This window comes from Megascapheus bottae, chromosome 6, assembly GCF_031878675.1.
Source record: "Megascapheus bottae isolate mThoBot1 chromosome 6, mThoBot2.hap1, whole genome shotgun sequence".
NCBI classification, from domain to species: Eukaryota; Metazoa; Chordata; class Mammalia; order Rodentia; family Geomyidae; genus Megascapheus; species Megascapheus bottae.
The window spans coordinates 71392788-71411379 of NC_143514.1; the positions used below are offsets into that span (position 1 = coordinate 71392788).

Consider the following 18592-nt stretch of genomic DNA (forward strand, 5'->3'; position numbering starts at 1 on the left):
CACATTATCCCTATCTTACAGAAGGGGAAGATAGTGTTCAGCAAAGCTGGCAATTTGCTCAAGACTACACAGTCAGTAAGTTTGAACAGGCCAAATGCAGATGCGCCTGGCTCCTGGTCCTTCATTCCAAACTTGGTCTCTGGTTGGCAGGACTTCTGGATTCACTGCCATTGTTCCCTAGTCCCATTTTCAGGAGCCATGTACTGCTGACCAGCTAGTGGGGAATTACCTGCATTTGAGGCACCTTGCTGTTTCCACTGAAAGCTGGGTAGAGATGTGTCCCTGAGAAAGAGTGGTTTTGCATGTCTACCAAGCGACATCCCTAGATGGCTTGAACTTAATTTACCAAAAGATCTAGTTTACTTGGTGATCTAGCAGATATAGAAGCTCTATTCTCTTAGTTCCACAGCTAATCTGACTTTGGATAATTTAATCTAAACCGAAACCAAATATAAATCAGTCAGTTCACTAGTTCACAATGCATAATGTTTATTCTTTGCAGCTATCTGTGAAAAACTTCAAGTAGCAAAGTCAAATATCATCAGAAAACCTTTCAGCATCATTGAGAAGAACAAAAAGAGTTTCTTGCAGGTAGCCAACAGTGGAAGCCTGCCTGATACGTCTGCCTCTACCATGAAAGCAAATGCCTGAGGGTCAATGTATCTAGCCTACTGAACTGTCTTGTTTCTTCCATCAAAGAGTTCCTGGACTCTTCTGTGGCTCTAGTCTCTCCAGTGACATAGGTACACTGATGAATTCTGCTTTGGTGTGGGTTTTTCTGTTCTTTGTTGTTGTTTTGTTTCTGTGCGAATACTAGGGCTTGAATTCAGGGCCTTACACTCTCAGTTTTTTACTTAAAGCTGGTGCTTTACAACTTGAGTCACCTGTCTGCTTTTTGTTGGTTAATTGGACATAAAAGAGTTTCTCAAATTTGTCTACTGTGGCTGGCTTTGAACATTGAGTCTCAAATTTTGGCTTCCTGAGTAGCAAGGTTACAGCTGTGAGCCAATGGCAACAACTAAAGGTGATTTTTCTCTCTCAATACTAGGGGTTCAAACTAATGATTGCCTGAACACTTCAGATATGCTCTGACCTGTTTTGCTTTAGTTTATTTTAAAGGTAGGGTCTGGCATTGATAGTCCTCTGTCTCTGTTTCATAGGCTCTTCTGTTTGGTTTTTGAGATGACCTTTGGCAGATATTTAGCAGCACTGACCATGTGCTAATCCCTCCCATTCTCTCTCTCTCCCCTTTTACTATTGCCTCTACCACTCAGGCTTTTCTTTAGTTTTGACATCTATCTAGCATATCCTCCTTAACCCAAGAACTCCCAATACACTTCACACTCACCCTCTTCTCACTTTCTTCTAAGCCATCTACCATGGATGGTACCAGTGTACTGGCTGCAGAAGACTCAACATTTGCTCCCTTTCTCTCTGCTCCCACTGTTTCCACTGCTTTCTCTACATGCCTTACCCACTGCTCTGGTTACCTTATAGCCAGTCCGCCACTTGTCACCACACTAAAACACAGAAAAAGAAAGCATTTATCAATATAACATACATGAAATGGTGCCCATCAGACAATAAAAGATAGTTGAAGTGGGAGGCCTTGAGTTCAAATCTTAATACCAACTGAAAATACAAAGAAAAAATAATAAAAATCAAAGACCAGAAAGCGGCACTGTGACTCAAGTGGTTAGCACACTAACTTTGAGCACAAAAAGGCTCAGGGACAGCACTCAGGACCTGAGTTCAAGCCACACACCTGACCAAAAAAAAAAAAAAAATCGGAGAACTATGTAAGTAAATTCATCATAAGAAACTATATAATTCTTCCCTACTAGTTTACAAATGAAGAAATTATGTGGCCTGCCCAAGTAATGTTAGTCTAAGCAATGACAGGATAGAACCAGAATCCCAGTTTCTGGGTCCCCAGTCAATATTTGAACCAAAATACCAAACTCCTAACTACACCCCACAGGCTCTCAGTGGAGAGGATTGTCATGTAACCTTGTGTATTGGCAGAGTATGAGGCATGCTACAGAGCACATTTACTATTCTGCAATTTGAATGTGCATATCAGCTTTGTGCATGTGTGTGATAAGTCCTGGGGCTTGAACTCAGGGCTTGAGTACTGTCCTTGGGCTTTCTCAAGGCTACAGCTCTACCACTTGAGCCACAGCACCATTTCTGGCTTTTTCTATGTATGTGGAACTGAGAAATGGAACCTGGGTCTTTGTGCTTGGTAGGCATGCACTCTACCACTAGGTCAAACTCCTGGCTCCTCAACTTTTTTTTGTCAGACGTGGAGCTTGAATTCAGGGCCTGAGCTTTTCACTCAAGGCTAGTACTCTACCATTTTGAACCATAGCATCACTTCTGGTTTTCTGGTGGTTAACTAGAGATAAGAGTTTCATGAACTTGCCTGCCAGGGCTAGCTTTAAATCATGATCCTCAGATCCCAGCCTCCTGAATAGCTAGGATTACACGTGTAAGCCACCAGCACCCAGCTTCAAATATCAACTTTTTTAAAACTTATTAAACTGTGGTACTTTTTTTTAATTGTATTTCATCGTTGCGGTAATATAGAAGGATTAGTTACATCTGTCAGTAGTGGACACGTCTTGAACACTGATACCCTTTCTCATGTCAAATATTAACTATTCATAGCTCTTTCAGTAAGAAAATAAATCCACGCTATAAAAATGACCCAACGCAGTGATTGTATATAGAGATTCCCTTCTTGAATACTTGTTTGTTAAACATGACATTTGAAATATGATGTAAAAATCAATGTTAATAAATTCTTTAATAAAAAAAACTAATTAAAAAAAATGACCTAATGGTTTCAGGGAACATGTGATTTCAAATTTTCCAATCTACTATCAATAGAACTGAAAAGTTTTGTAAATCAAGAACAAAAAATTTAAATAATAATTTACAACATTTAAAAGGACTAGGTTTGTTAGCCCAGAGACAGAACATTGCATAGTGAGCGCCAGACCCTGAGTTCAATCCCCAGTACCACAAAAAGTAAAAAGAGACTTGAATTACTTAAAGGCTGGAATTGTAGTTAAAGTGGTATAGCATATGTGTAATAAGTAAAAATTATTGTACAAATGAACAAAAAATTACCATTTAATTTTTGTTTTAAATGTTCAGAGAAAAACCTAATGATCCACAGAAGAAATGAAGTCAATAAACTGATATGAGAAAAAAGCTGACTTTACTGGGTGCCTATAATCTTCACTACTCAGGAGGCTGAGATCTGAGGATCAAAGTTCAAAGCCAGCCCAGGAAGGAAAGGCCATGAGACCTTTATCTCCAATTAGCCACCAAAAAGTAGAAGTGGAACTGTGGCTCAAGCGATAGAATACAAGACTTGAGATTAAAACCTCAGGGACAGGGCTCTGGCCCTAAGTTCAAGTTGCAGTACTTGTACACATATACACGCAGTTAGCCTCATGAGTAAAGAAAAATAAAATGGTAACTTGCAGGTACTTGGTGTGTGTGTGCGCGTGCACGTACATGCATGTGCACGCACACACACTTTTCCTTGAACTCAGGGCCTCTCCCCCCCCCACTTGTGGCTGGCACTCTACTATCTGAACCACATCTCCAATTCTGGTTGTCACTGGTTAACTGGAGATAAGGGTCTCAGATTTGTCTACTCTGGCTGGCTTTGAACTGTGATTCTGAGATCTCAGCCTCCTGAATAGATAGGATCACAGGCATGAGCCACTGACATCAGGCTCTTTGTGATTTTTTTTTTAAGTGCTGTTAATAAGGGATAGTAGGGCTGGGAGTTTGGCCTAGTGGTTAAAGTGCTTGCCTAGCATGCACGAAGACCCGGGTTCCATTCCTTGGTACCACATACATAGAAAAAAGCCGAAAGTGGTGCTGAGGCTCAAGTGGTAGAGCTCTAGCCTTGAGAAAGTCCAAGGACAGTGCTCAGGCCCTGAGCTCAAGCCCAGGACTGGCAAAAAAAAAAAAAAAATAAGGGATAGTAACCTAATGGAAGTTGTTTCCTTACCTAAAAATAGGGATAATCATGATACCTCTCTCATTAGGATGTTGGGAGAGAAAATGACTCTGGCATGTAAGGCAAGAATAAAGTGCTCAATGAATTAGTTAGCTGCTAGTCGTTATCATCACCACCTCACAGAGTCTCAAGGAGGAAGAGATATGTTAAAGACTTAAGGCCACTAGGAAGGCTTATTTCCAAATTCCCAGAGCCGTAGCTGACAGTGGATTCTTGATGAGCCTATAACAATCCTTCTAGTCATCTAATTTTCTAGATGGTCTCAATTCCTCAGGAAAATCTTCTGAGACACCCTACAAAATACAAGGAGGCAACAACATCAAAATAGTCAGCATAAGAAACTGCTTGTATCCTCTTATCTTGTGACTAATTCATAGAAAGAAGTGATTCTTCAAGGCTATTACAAAAGAAGGAGGCTCTGTGAGACTCAGGTGCCTTTCTGGGCATGTTGCTCTGATCCAGTTCATCCAAACTGCTCTTCATAGACCTGACTGCAAAATCCCCGAGTAACATGCTGATCTAATGAGTGACGAGGGATTGTGACTGCATTATACTTAATGCCAACTTTTTATCCTGCAGTCTCAAGGGTCTCAACAAGCAATTACCACTTCAATGCTTTCAAATCCAGCCTCTTAGGCGTATAAGACCCTTGGCGTTGTCACTGGTAACTGATAGATACCTTCTGCTCAGGTCAAATGTGGATGATTCCTGAGTTTTCATAACTTGATTAACAACACATTTTTTTCCCAGTAGAGAATAAATCTGGACCACGTATTAACACAGAACAGAATTCAAAATTCAAAACTTCCCATCTGGGGCTAGGAGTTTAGCCTAGTGGTAGAGTCCTTGCCTAGCATGCATGAAGACCTGAATTCAATTCCTCGGTACCACATACATAGACAAAGCCAGAAGTGGTGCTGTGGCTCAAGTGGTAGAGCTCTACTCTTGAAAAAGGCTAAGGACAGTTCTCAGGTCCTGAGTTCAAGCTCCAGGACTGACCAAAAAAAAAAAAAAAAAAAAAAAAAAAAGTTCCCAACTAATGTAAAAGTGAATGGACCCTGGCCACTAGGGAGCATTCTATCTGGCACTGTGGTGTTAAAGACTGTTTGCTCAACAGTAAAGGTTTATGGCATAGGCTCCGGAGACAGGCAGCCCGGTATGAATCCCTATTCATCTCTATTACTGACTTACAACTTAAGCAAGCTGCTTAACTTACTGGGCCTCAATTTCCTCATATGTAAAGCAGGGGTAATATTAGTGCTTATTTCAAAAGGTAGCTGTAAACATTAAAGAATAGTTCTTAAAATACTTTAAACGTTCATTAAATGTTAATTATTATTACCTATAACCACCTACCGTCTCTGTCTCTCTCTATATACATACATATACATATAATTATATATATATATATATATTTTTTTTTTTTTTTGCCAGTTCTGGGCTTGAGCTCAGGGCTTGAACACTGTCCTGTACTTTCTCAAGGCTAGAGCTCTACCACTTGAGCCTCAGCACCACTGCTGGCTTTTTTTTTTTTCTATGTATGTGGTGCCGAGGAATCGAACCTGGGTCTTCATGCATGCTAGGCAAGCACTTTTACCACTAGGCCAAACTCCCGGCCCCCTGTTTCATCATTTTAAGCCATATATGTATTGTCTGTATATATTAAATGTTATCTAATTGGCTTTACAAACAAACACATCATAGACAATCATATGGTTAGTTTTAAGCAACTGGTATGGAATGAAAGTAAGGAATGGAAACAATGGGGGTGAAGCTATAATCTTGAGATTACTATAATCTCTAGATTAGTTAAAATTCTTATATACACTGAAAATGAGGAGATACGATTCAACTTCTAAAATAACCTAGTCCAATATTATAGGTAAGAAAAAGTGCTTTTAGACCTTCCAGTTCACTAATAACAGAAACCAACTCCTGTTTCCTAAATCTTAGATCAGGACTTCTGTTAGGATTGGTTCAAATATCCCTGTGGATACCAAAATCTGAGTGCTTAGATGTATATGTACATATAGATATACAAGTGGGTTCAAGAGCTGAATCAAGGACTGAGAAACAATCCTCAATCCTAAATCTTTTATTTATTGAATTCATTATAAACAGTTGTCCCTCGGATAGATACCAAAATCTGTAGATGCTCAAGTTTCATATTAAATAGTTTAGAATTTGTACATAACATGTATATCTTTCCACATACTTTAGACAATCTCTAGATTACTTAAAATGCCTAGATATTATGAAAATGCTATATTATACTGTATTGTTTAGGGAATAACAAGGAAAAAAATCTCTGCCTGTCAAATACAGGTGTAACCTTTCCCCCCAAATATTTTCAATTCAAGGATGGCTGAATTTGGAGATGAGGAATCTAAATGGAAGCAGTAAGTCAATCTGGAATGGAAAAGATGACAATCTGGGAGGTGATGGCATAGATCTAAAAGGAGTAACATTTCTCAAGCATTTACTAAAGCTTACGCATGGTGTCAAGCTCTTCACATGAATGGCCTTACATAATTTTTGCAAAACCAGTGAGACGGTTACTATTATTAGCCCTACTTCCCACTAAGAAAGTGGAGGCCTAGAGAGATGAAATAACTTGCCCAGATCACAAAGTCAGTGAATGGCAAGGTCAATAAAAGAAACCATGCTGTCTGACTGCAGAGCACGAATTTTTACCACTGTAACACTGCCCAAGCTTGAGAACTTAAAATGCAGTGCAGCTCTTAATCTTAGAGTCCTTACTAAAATTATGTATACCTTTCTCTGATAAGAGGCACTGCAGAGATATGCAGTAAATAAAGTGTTTTAAACAGAAGAGGGTGCAGGAGCTCAGTAGTAGAGTGCTTACCCAGCACGCTTGAGGCCCTGGGCTCAAACCTCAGTACAGAAAGAGAGGCTGAGACTGGGAGAGAGCTATATCAAACTGCAATGTTTGGATCGTAAATGCTCCCTAAGGCTCAGGCCTCGAAGGTTTGTTTCTCAGAATGAATTATTTGGGAGGTGGAACCTAATGAGAGGTCCTGTGGAGTGTGTCCCTGAGGGGGACAGGGGGACCCTGGTCTCTCCTTGTTTGCTTCTCCACCATGGCGCATGGTTTTGTTCCTCAAGCTCCTGACCCTGTCACAGGCCCAATAGCAAGGGGGATTGAAACTTCTGAAACTCTTGAAACAAAATAACTATTTTCTCTTTGTAGGCTGATCTAGCTCAGATATTTATTACGCTAATAGAAGGCTGACCAACACAGGCACCAGCCACACATTCCTCCAGCCCCCACTGCTGCCCCTTCCTTGTCTAAGCCATGGGGCTGGTAACAGTGCAGTTGAGAGATGTGAGCCCGTCTCGTAGCCTTGCATGTGCACCCAGCAAGTCTTCACGGAGCTCAGGCACTTCCTACAGGCCAGCACTACCCAGGGAAGACAGCATATTCTGCACACACTGCGCTCAGGGAGCTGCGGCATTGCTGGGAAGAGAAAGCTCTTCCTTTTCTCACTCTTTTGTAGCAAAGCACCAGAAACACCCAGAAGAGGGCGGACTCCATCCTCTGCTGTGTGTCCTGCTGCTACCCAGATCACTCCACCTGGAACCACTGTGTACACTTCAGAGCTTCACTCTCCTCACCTACTGTAAGCTTCCTCCTTTGTCTTTGAAGAAGGAAGGCAAAGCTTTCATCTCTAGCTTTCCCTGGCCCATCACCAGGGAGTAGAACAAGAGGGTTACCTTAAGGAGCTAATAAAAAAAATATGCAAAAGAGGGTAGTTCTTTACTGCTTCAACTCTGGGAAAGAGCCTGTGGGATTCCATTGTTATTTGTTCAAAATGTTCAAAGGAAGACATGGAAAATTTCATCTTCAACATTTTCCTGACCAAGAAAAAAAAAAAAAGAACTCTAGAGGCCAATTATTCCACTGTCTTGGACTTTGACCTTGAACAGTCCCCCTCTGGTTTTTAACCTGACTGGAACTAAGGGCAGCTAACAGCAGAGAGCCAGCCGGCTGAATGAGCAGCTATGTCTAAGATGATCTAACTTAATGACCACCAGGCCTTCACAGCATCCTTGGGAAGTCATAGTGCCATGCCAAACCTGCAGGCTAAATGGGCAATAAGTTCCACTGCCACTTAGTTTAAACATATTCTATTAGTTCCTGCTATGCTCAGCACATCATGCTAGGAGCGGGGGCACTGAAAATGGGGGCAGTACTTTGAAAATCAGCCAATACCAAAGAACTAATAAAACAAGAGAGTAAGCAGAACCAGAAAAGAAGTGGTGAAATAGGAGGGAGGGAGAGCTATCTGCAAACAAGCCAGGGCTAGCTCTAGGTAGAGACTTCTATACTACCCAAATGAATAGAGGGCTCGCCACCATTCCCTTGCTTCTGCATGTCCAGGACCAACAGGAGCTTGTAACAGGGACTACACTTGGCATTCTGAAGTGGACTTTAGCAATGCCACTTTGAATAGTTAACTTTCAAACAGTGTTTTTCCAAGTGTGAGAGTTAATGTGTACAGAAGCTCATCATGCTATTTGCAATTTAACATGCTTGAAATTTTTCTGGGCCTAGGGCTATTTCTGGGGGATGTTAATAAGTTATAGAAGCCCTGGGTTCCATCTCTAGCACTGCAAAAATAATAATTTATTTTTATCTGAGACCAGGACTCAAACTCAGTATATGACACTTTACGCTTGTTGGCAGGTGCTCTACCACCTGAGCCATGTCTCTAACCTCACTACTATTATTTTTTAAACAGAGGCAATAATATCTACTGTTTGGTCGCTATGAGGATTATGACATAATTATGTAAAATATCTAGTACAGTGTCTGGCACTGGTCAATTTTATTATCAACATGGAACAATCTACTCTCAGCCAATTTTAACGACTGTAGACTGAAGAATATCTGGACATGAACACAACTACAGCCACTGACAACCCTGTGGTGCCACCCATCAAGAAGTAGAAGACAGAGGTAAAATAGCAGGTTCACTCCTGCAGAAGCTCTCACCACCGCCTTCTGGAACTCATAGGACAAAGAGCCAAAGGAGGGGCCTAGTGGTAAAGTGCTTACCTAACATGCACGAAGCCCTGGGTTTGATTCCTCCATATCACATACACAAAGGAGTTAAGATGATGCTATCTATGATCAGGCCAGTCTGAGAAGGCAGACAAACAGGCAAAACGAGTAAGTTCAGTTACCCCTTGCAAGGGCTTCTCAAAGTCAGAAATAAGATCCTATACTGTTCACTTTCTTATACTGGTTATTTGGTTATTGGTCATTTAATTTGGCACCTCCAGAGCTATTACTTTGTACTTCTAATTCTTTGTTTCTACACTCCTTCCTCTTTCTTGGGCTCTGTCATTAAGTATCTCATATTGCTTTCTTTTGTTCAAGACTCTGGCCAGAATTACAGCTGTGAATTGATTTCTCAGAGATTTAAGTATTAGTTTAGTTCTGACATAAGATTGGTCTCTAACAAAAGCTCTTTCCTTTCACACATATAGGCAGCGCACTTTCCTGGGAAAATGTTCAAGGGTGACATTCTTTCTTCTTCCTTGAATCAATCCTTTCTCCCCTTCCTTACCCGTTTAACTTTACTAAAGAGGAACTGACTCCATTTGCCAAGAAGCTCATACCTATAAGCAAAGTACCAGCTTGTTTTTATCAAAAGAGTCTGTTCATGAGATTTTTGCCATTCCACAATCTTTATATATTCAGAATATCATACTATCCATATTGAAATCACACAATACTACCTACCATGTTTTTAAAAATTAGGGGCTAGGAATGTAACTCAATGCCACATAATTAGTGTGCGTAAGACCCTGGTTTGATCACTGGCACCAAAAATAAATTAACCAAAAAATGAGCATGGCATCTGCTGAGACAACATGTTCACATTTTATCTGTCTCACATCATGACAAATATCTGTAAGACACTGATTTCTATAAACAAATCATTGGATAGATTTCTGTATTATACATTCAATTAAGCTTGAGTACTTCAGAAAGTAAACAAAGCTTGCAAAGGTACTTTCAACACTCTGAAGTGAAGGTCAGAGAACAGTGGAAAATAGTTGGTTTCATGACTTCAGATTGGTAATGCTACATATTCCAGTTTTGCCCTTTTGAGGGGTCTAGGACTCCTCTGAGATATAATTAAAGAGATGGGTTCCTTTCCCAACATGTCAGTCATAGGCATCTTCAAAAGATCATGGCTCCCTGTTCAACAGTTTCCCCAGATTAACAATCCCTCATTTATATGGATCAGCTATACCATGATTACTTTATGTGAGGATCATGATTTCAGGATTTGGAGTTAAGTAACAAGGGGGAAAAGAGGGCAGGCCAACTTTCTTCCCTTGCCCAATGAGAGCTGTCAGAGTCTCACAATTGTATATACTCTGCAAATAAAATACTGCACCCACTGAATGACTTAAAGAAAGTGACAATCTCATCTCTGAATTTAAATGCCCTTAATATTAATTCTCCTTTCAGTATGGTTAGTAGCTTGCCTCTCTGCATTATCAAGATGATGGCTTTAGAAGGCAGGTTATTGGATATCCAAAAAACCCACATGCCCTCAATCCAATTTCCTTGTGAAAATCAAAGCACTCACTCAGTGGAAGAGTTGAAAAAGGCTGAGGGGTCACTGCCTTCCCCTAGGGTGCCAGCACAGGCAGTACACCAGAAGGGTAATGTAAATACTCAGTATGAGGCAACAGGGCACACCAATTTGTTTTTCAATCTATTTTATTTCAGTTCAAAGCATCATTGCAGACAGATAGTCCAAGAAAACAAACCACACTTTGGTTATACTCAGTCTTCCTCAATCTCCAAAAACCATTGAGTATTGCCAAACTGTGGCTTGTTTTCCTGGGCTGCTGTCTGTACTGACGCTTTGAACTGAAATAAAATAGATTGAAAAACAAATTGGTATGCCCTGGCTCTTCCTGCAGTTTCATATTATCCTTCAAAGCTACCGTTGCCACCTACTCTTTACCGGAACCCAACAGACCCAAATCACAGAGTAGAACTGCAATCCTCAGATGTGGAGGTCCCACCCAAGCCTAAAATAGCAATCTAATTCAGGGCTTGTTGTTTAACATTGCATTAACATGCCACTCTTTGTCCAGTTCCTTGCTCCATTTGCTGGACTGGATAATATCTTCTGATGACATGTGCAAGACAGTTTCTGGATACAGTTTAAAGCAAAACTTGACAGTGCTACCTTTCTTCTATAGGTCCCTTGATTTATTACTGCCTTGAATTTCTTATGCTCACCAGCCCAAACATCATCCTATTTTTATCCGTTCAAAAAGAAAAAGCCAGCTACATTTCCCAAAGCATTCAGTGTTAAAAGTATTCAACTTTAGTTTGAAAACACTGACAGGAAATAGAAGCTCATCTGCAAACATCAGATTTTGAAATTACCACCACTAGAAGTCTGGTCTTTTCTTAAACTGCCTTTAAAAGTGCAAAATTTAGCCAGGGGTCAGTGGTTCCTGCCTATAATCCTAGCTACTCATGAGGCTGAGATCTGAGGATCACAATTCAAAACCAACCAGGCAGGAGTCTGTGAGATTCTTATCTCCAACGAACCACCAGAAAACTGAAAGTGGTGCTGTGGCTCAAGCTGGTAGAGCCCTAGCCTTGAGCAAAAAGCTCAAGGACAGCGCCCAAGCCCAGAGTTCAAGCCCCATGACAGACAACAACAACAATGTAGATTTTGCTGGGTGCCAGTGGCTAACACCTGTAATCCTGGATATTAAGGGGACTGAGATCTGAGAATTGCAGTTTGAAGCCAACCCCAGGCAGGAAAACCTGAGATTCTTATCTAAAATTAATCAGCAAATAGCTGGAACTAGTGCTGTGGTTCTGGTTCAAGTGCTAAAGCACTAGTCTTGAGCAAAAAAAAAAAAAAACTCAGGGCCAATGTGCAGGCCCTGAGTTCAAGTCACAGAACTGGTACAATAACTAAACTAAACTAAACTAAACTAAAAATCAGATTTTTAACATGCACTGTGGCCCAATCCCAGCTATTTGGTAAGTAGAGATCTAGAAGATCATGACTTTAAGGCCACCCCAGGCAAAAGGTTCATTGGATTCCATCTCAACCAACAGTTGGACATGGTGACACACACCTGTCATCCAACCACATGGGAAACATAAATAGGAGGATTGCAGTCCAGAACAGCCAGGGCATAAATATGACTCTATTTTAAACATAACTAAAGCAAAAAGAGCTAGGAACAGTGGCTCAAGTGGTAGAGTGCCTGCCCAGCAAGGGCAATGCCCTGAGCTTAAACACAGATTAAAAAAAAAAAAAGGAAGAAAAGCAAAAGTCAGTAGCCTTTTTGTATGCCAACAATACACAAAATAAGGAGAAATCAAGAAAATGATTCCATTTTGCAACAGCTCTAAAAAGAATAAAATATTTAGGAATTAACCTAACCAAGGATGTAAATGAATTATTTAATGAAAACTATAAAAGTCTAAAGAAAGAAATTAAAGAGGATACTAGGAAATGGAAAGACCTCCCACGCTCATGGATAGAGAGAATCAACATTGTGAAAATGGTTATACTGCCAAAATTGATATACAATTTCAATGTAATCCCCATCAAAATCCCAAGGACATTCTTCACACCACCCACCACCCACCTCTGCACCGGTCATGGGGCTTGAACTCCGAGCTTAGGCGCTATCACCCCTGAGCCGCAGCACCACTTCTGGTTTTCTAGTAATTAATTGGAGTCTCACGGAGTGCCTGGGCTGGCTTTGAACCACGATCCTAAGACCTCAGCCTCCTGAGTAGCTAGGATTATCGCGCGCTGACCCTCGCCCGCAAGGATCCGACACACGATACAGGTTGCAAGAAGCTTCTTTATTCTCCTGGTTCTCCTCTCCTTCCTCCTTCCTCCGGGTATATATGTACAAGCCCACCAATAGGAATAGGCCACCTCAAACACTCCACCAATCATCTCCTGCCACCCACAGTACATGCACCTGGCACTGGCTCGATCACGCAGTAAAATGGAGAACAGCATGCTTCCGCACATGCACAACGCAGGCTTCTGCTAAGCAGTAGGGGGCATGGGCAGCCACGCCTGATTGCGTCAGACCCCCATTCCAGGAAGTGAAGGTATGGCCACCAGGTCCGTGTGCCGCTTCCCACATAGGATTATAGGCGTGAAGCCACGGTATTGGCTCCAAGGACATTCTTTACTGAAACAGAGGAAGTAATTCAAAAGTTCATATAGAATAGCCAAAGCAATTCTAGGCAAAAAGAGCAATGTAGGTGGTATTACAATACTAGACTTCAAACTCTACTATAGAGCCACAATAACAAAAACAGCATGGTACTGGCACAAAAATAGACCAGAAGATCAATGGAATAGAATAGAAGACCCAGAAATGAAACCACATACTTATAGTCAACTTATATTCAACAAAAGAGCCAGAGATATACAGCAGAATAAACCAGCCTCTTCAATTACTGATGCTGGGAAAACTGGGCAACCACATGCAGAAAACTAAAAATTGATCTTAGCCTGTCACTATGCAAGAACATTATGTCAAAATGGATCAAAGAACCCAATATCAGACTTGAAACTCTGAAACTGCTACACGTAGGAAATACTGGAACTCATAGGCACAGGCAAAAACTTCCTGAACTTCCCAGGGTTACAACAGTGAAGAGAGAGTTCCCCTTAAAATATAGAGACCTCCTTTGAGACTCCTCTTCCATCCCCTATAGGCATTTCCTGTCCTCATGACAAATGAGTATGTGACTTGCCAAACATTAAGCTGGGGGCTATAAATTCCTGACAGTAGAGCAACGCAAGAAACCAGGTAGAAATGTTACAATTTTATTGGCCACTTGCATGTGGTCAGCTTGTGTCGTATGGTATAAAAACTCTACTAACCAAAGGGTCAGGGCTCACAATTCTGACCTGCTGCGTCGGTAACGGTTGTGAGCCCAGGCTCAAGCTTGCAATAAAAAGACTCTCATGTACTTACATCGGTTTCAGTTCCTCAGTGGTCTTTGGGGGCCCCAAATCTGGGCATTACAATAGATTGGAGAGAGATTCAACAAATGGGATTAGCTAAAAGTAAAAAGTTTCTGCACAGATAAAGACATAGCTACTAAAACAGAAAGACTATGGGCTGCGAGTGTAATCTAGTGGCTTTATGTATAAAGCCCTGGGTTCGATTCCTCATTTGCTGCGAAGTGGATAAAACTAGAACAAATCATGTTGAGTGATATGTCTGTGATGGGATACATATTCTATAGACATATATTGACATATTATATAGGTCAAAGATAGCTTAATTTTATGTTCATAAATTTATGTGCCAGTGATTTCATATGGAGATTCTTTTCTTGAATACTTGTTTGTAGAACATGACATCTGAAATATGATGTAAAAATGCAGTGTTAACAAGAGCTTTTAATTTAAAAAAATAAGGAAAGAAAAAAGAAAAAGAATTTTGGGGTTCAGTGGTAGAGCATGTGCTTGGCATGCTAGAGCCCTGGGATTCATCTCTCGTACCCATCCTCACAAAATGCAGATACCTGTGATGGAGGAACACACAGCTTTCAACTTCTCATGCTCTACACAGACTACTGTAAAATTTGGTTTAAAAAAACTAAATCCCACTTGAAAAACTTGTTTCCTAAATACAAACACTAAGAAAAATCTGTTCCCTTCTCCATAAAGACTGAAAAACACTTGTGTCAGCCCCAAATTTGTCTGTAACACATTTTTGTTATTTAGTACCTTAGTTTGCACTGGGGGACAAATTTTGGTTTCCTGAATTGAATTCAGCAATATATATATATATATATATATATATATATATATATATACACACAACAACATGCTCCCAGAACTACCCAGGCTGAGGACAGAGAGCCCAATTCAAGATAAGTAAGACCATCTCAATCCTATCAATAGGAGCAACACAGCTCTTTAAGCAGGAGCCAATATGCAAATATATATACCCCTCAGACAAGCCATCTTTAACTGGCCAAGAACATGCAGCCATACCAATACAAATCCAGAGAAAGGCACTGGGCACAAAACTGTTAACTAGAGCACAATTTCTTACTCCTTTCATTACCTGACATCCCAAGTTCCTGCTTCTCTTATAGTCAGTCTCCAAGCCCCTTCCCTTGGCTTCTTTCCCTTTTCCCATCCTGGACTAGTTCTGTTACTTATCGGTTTCCACAGTAAACAGTCTCAAGAGGCCTTTCCTGACCTGTCAGGTAGGTTTATCTAAGCACTGTTTTGTTCCCCATAGAGCAGCTGTCACAATTTTAAGTCCCTGTTATTTTTGCACTGCCTAGATACTAAGTTTTAGTATTTGCCCCAGTGCCCCCTGACTGTCCTAGTAATCACAGGGCCCCATAGTGATGCTTGGTACACAATGAGCCCTCAAATATTTGCTCAAGGGACCTGGATTTAATATCTTCCTAGAAACATGAGGTTTAGAACTGGCTGGCTAGCAGCTGAGGACACAAAAAGTCAGATGTGTTCTGTCCTTGAGGATCCCCCAAGGTAGCAGGAAAGACAACAAAGGAAGTCACACAGCATGGTATGATCCGTTTAGCTTCAGCTCCCTTAAGCAAAAAACTGTGTAAATCTCCCCCCTCCCCACCTGTGTTACTGGAGTTTGAACTCACAGCCTCCAACTTGCTAGGCAGGAACCAGGCCCCCCCCAGTCCTTTTTGCTTTCATCATTCTTCACATAGGCTGTCCATTTTAACCAAGATCCTTTTATTTACACTTCCCATCTATGTGGGAAGACAGATATGCACCACCATACCCAGGATTTTTACTGAGAAGAGCATTTCACAAACTTTTTCCTGGACTGACTTTAAACTGAGACGAGTAATTAATATTATAGATGTGAGCCACCATACCCCGCTATAAGCTATGAACTCTTAGACCCCTCTCCTCCCTCTATGAGCCGATTTCCTTCTTTATAAAACAGTAATGGTGATAAAACACTATGTGTTAAAACTGAAAATTGTTTAAACCAAATTGTATATCATCTTGATGTCAGGATTGAGAGTACATACAGGGTATTTAGTGCAAACACCTGGCACATAGGAATTACTCAATTAGTCACATGATGCTATGCCAGCTGTGTTTCAAATGATCTTTGTGAGCCATGTGTGGTTGTGCATCTCTATAATCCCAGCACTAAGGAGGCCGAAGCAGAGGTATCTTGAGTTCAAGGCTAGTCTGGGATCTCTTTGAGATCCAGTCTCAGAGAGAAAGAAAGGGGAGGGGACATGGAAGGGAAGGGAGAAACTATCAGGTGTGTGGGTATATCAAATTTTTAAATTCCACAGCCAAATATGCTGGCTCAAACCTGTAATCCTAGCTACTTGGGTGGTAGAGACTGGGAGCCTGAAATTTGAGACAAAAAGTTGTTTTCAAGATTCCATCTCAACCAATGGCTAGCATGTAGGACCTTCCAGAAACCCAGGAAAGCAAGTTGGAGCATCATAGCTCTCAGTGGCCTGGATACAAAACAAGATCTCATTCAAAAGTGGCTGCCAGGCATGGTGTCTCACGCCTGCAATCCTAGCTACTCAGGAGGCTGAGATCTGAGGATTGTGGTTCAAAACCAGCCTGGGCACTAAGAAACTAAGGAGACTCTTATCTCCAATTAAACTCTAGAAAACGGGAAGTAGGGCTGTGACTCCAGGAATAGGGCGGTCGGTAGCCTTGAGTTCAGGAATAGCCCAGGCCCAACCCCCCCCCCCCAAAAAAAAGAAGTCGCTATATATGTGAATTAAGTGGTAAAGGCTAGTTCCGGAGTTCAAGCCCCAGTATATGTTGTTTTCTTTTTAAAGAGACTTTAAAATTCATAAATGAATTGAGATCATCTTTGCCATCAACACTGTTGTATTTCCAGGGATTTGAGCTATCCCTGGTACGTAGTAGGTGTTCATAAAATAGTAATTAAGGAAACATACATATAAGGAACAGATGTTCCAAGCTATTTGTTAAGTAAAAGCTAGGTGTGGGAAATGAAGGTTTGGCTTGAGTGGTAGAATGGCAGCCCTGAACAGCAGAAAGAGCCAAGGGAGAGCCGGAGGGGTTCAAGCTCCATTTGGCTGGGGTGGGCTGGGGGGAGGGAGGATAAGGGAGAAGTGCGCAATGTGATGGAAACTACTGCCATTTCAGAAGGACGTCTTCGTTAGTTATGAAGGGGCTGAGGACCAAATGTGATGACTCCAGTACAGAAACGTTTGACTGTGAAGGCGCTCGCACGAGGCTGCAGGTGGAGAAAACTTGAAAGAATATGAAGTCCGCAGCCACCTGATCTAGGGCTCGACCTACCGAGCTACCTGCAATAACAGTGAAGGCCAGAAGGTCAGGCTTCCAGCTCCCGTGAGCGGGGACCGGTGGACAGACCCCATCTCCCCGTGTCTCGCTCAGGGGTCAGCAAACGTCTGCAAGAGCCAGGGGGAACTGTTGGGAGCTTTGTGGACCCCACGCCACGGAAGCCACAGGGAGCAGCCACGCCAACCTCTCAACACCGCCCCAGAGCAGGAAAGCGGCCAGACCGCCCAGAAACCAAGAACAAGGCGACGCCTCCACGACACTCCACCCACGTTTCGTTTCAGATGGTTTACATCCCCCCTCCGACCATCTGAAAACAAACAAGCCGGGCTGGGGTCCCAGAAAACAAGAGCCAGGAGTGGGGGGGAGGCGGCGCCTGCGGGCCGCCAGGCTGCGGGGACCCGAGGCCTCGGGCCGGCTCCCCGCACGTCCCGGCGGGGCCGGGCCGGGCCCGGGCGGAGCTGAGGCCGGGACGGGGGCCGCCCCGCCCCGAGGGGCCCCGTCCTCCCCCCGCCCCGAGGGGCCCCGTCCTGCGGGACGGACTGCGGGCGGGACGGAAGCGAGCCCCGTGGAGCCCGCCACGCGGAGAGGTCCCCGGGTGCCCCTCGGCGAGCCCCTCGGGCCTCGGCTGCAAACGGGAAAAAAAAAAAGAAGAAAGAAAGAAAGAAAGGGTCTCACGCAGAGTCCCCACCTCGTTTCTATGGTTACCTGCTCAGCACCGATTCAAACTGCGGTTCTTTATTGACAGCGCCGCAGAGGACACGAACACGCCTGCCCGAAGGGAACAATAAAGCTTTCACCATTCAACAGCGCCGGAGACGCCCGAAGGCGGCCATCTTGAGGCCGGCACCGAAGCCCGCAGAAGCCGAGAGGGCGGCCCGGAAGTGCGCGCGCCGCGGCCACGTGGTGGGTGGGGCTGGTCTCGCGAGAGGGCGGGGCCCGCGTCCCCCCCCCTCGCTTCCGGGCCGTGGTGAGACTGGGGGCGGCGGCGGGCGGGCTTTCGTCATCGCCGGGGCCGCACCTGAGCTCGCTGTGCCCCCTCGTCCCCCTTTCCGCGAGCCCCACCGGGAAGGAGTGCGCGGTGTAGCCTGGCACATAGTAGGTGCACCTAGGAGGAGAGGGAAAGAGCGTGCGCGCCGGCCGCCCACAGGCCCGCGTCTGGAGTGCGGAGGAGAAC

General features: G+C 43.0%; 1 protein-coding gene across 1 annotated transcript in view; it reads right to left on the reverse strand.

The window, feature by feature from the left end:
• The window catches only part of Zbtb40 (zinc finger and BTB domain containing 40), a 71109-nt gene extending 52850 nt beyond the window's left edge, over positions 1-18259 (reverse strand). Inside the window, exon 1 of the mRNA XM_090335604.1 lies at positions 18124-18259. The gene's annotated coding sequence lies outside the window, so the exon portion shown is untranslated. The remainder of the gene's footprint in view (positions 1-18123) is intronic.
• Between the last annotated feature and the right edge of the window lie 333 nt (positions 18260-18592).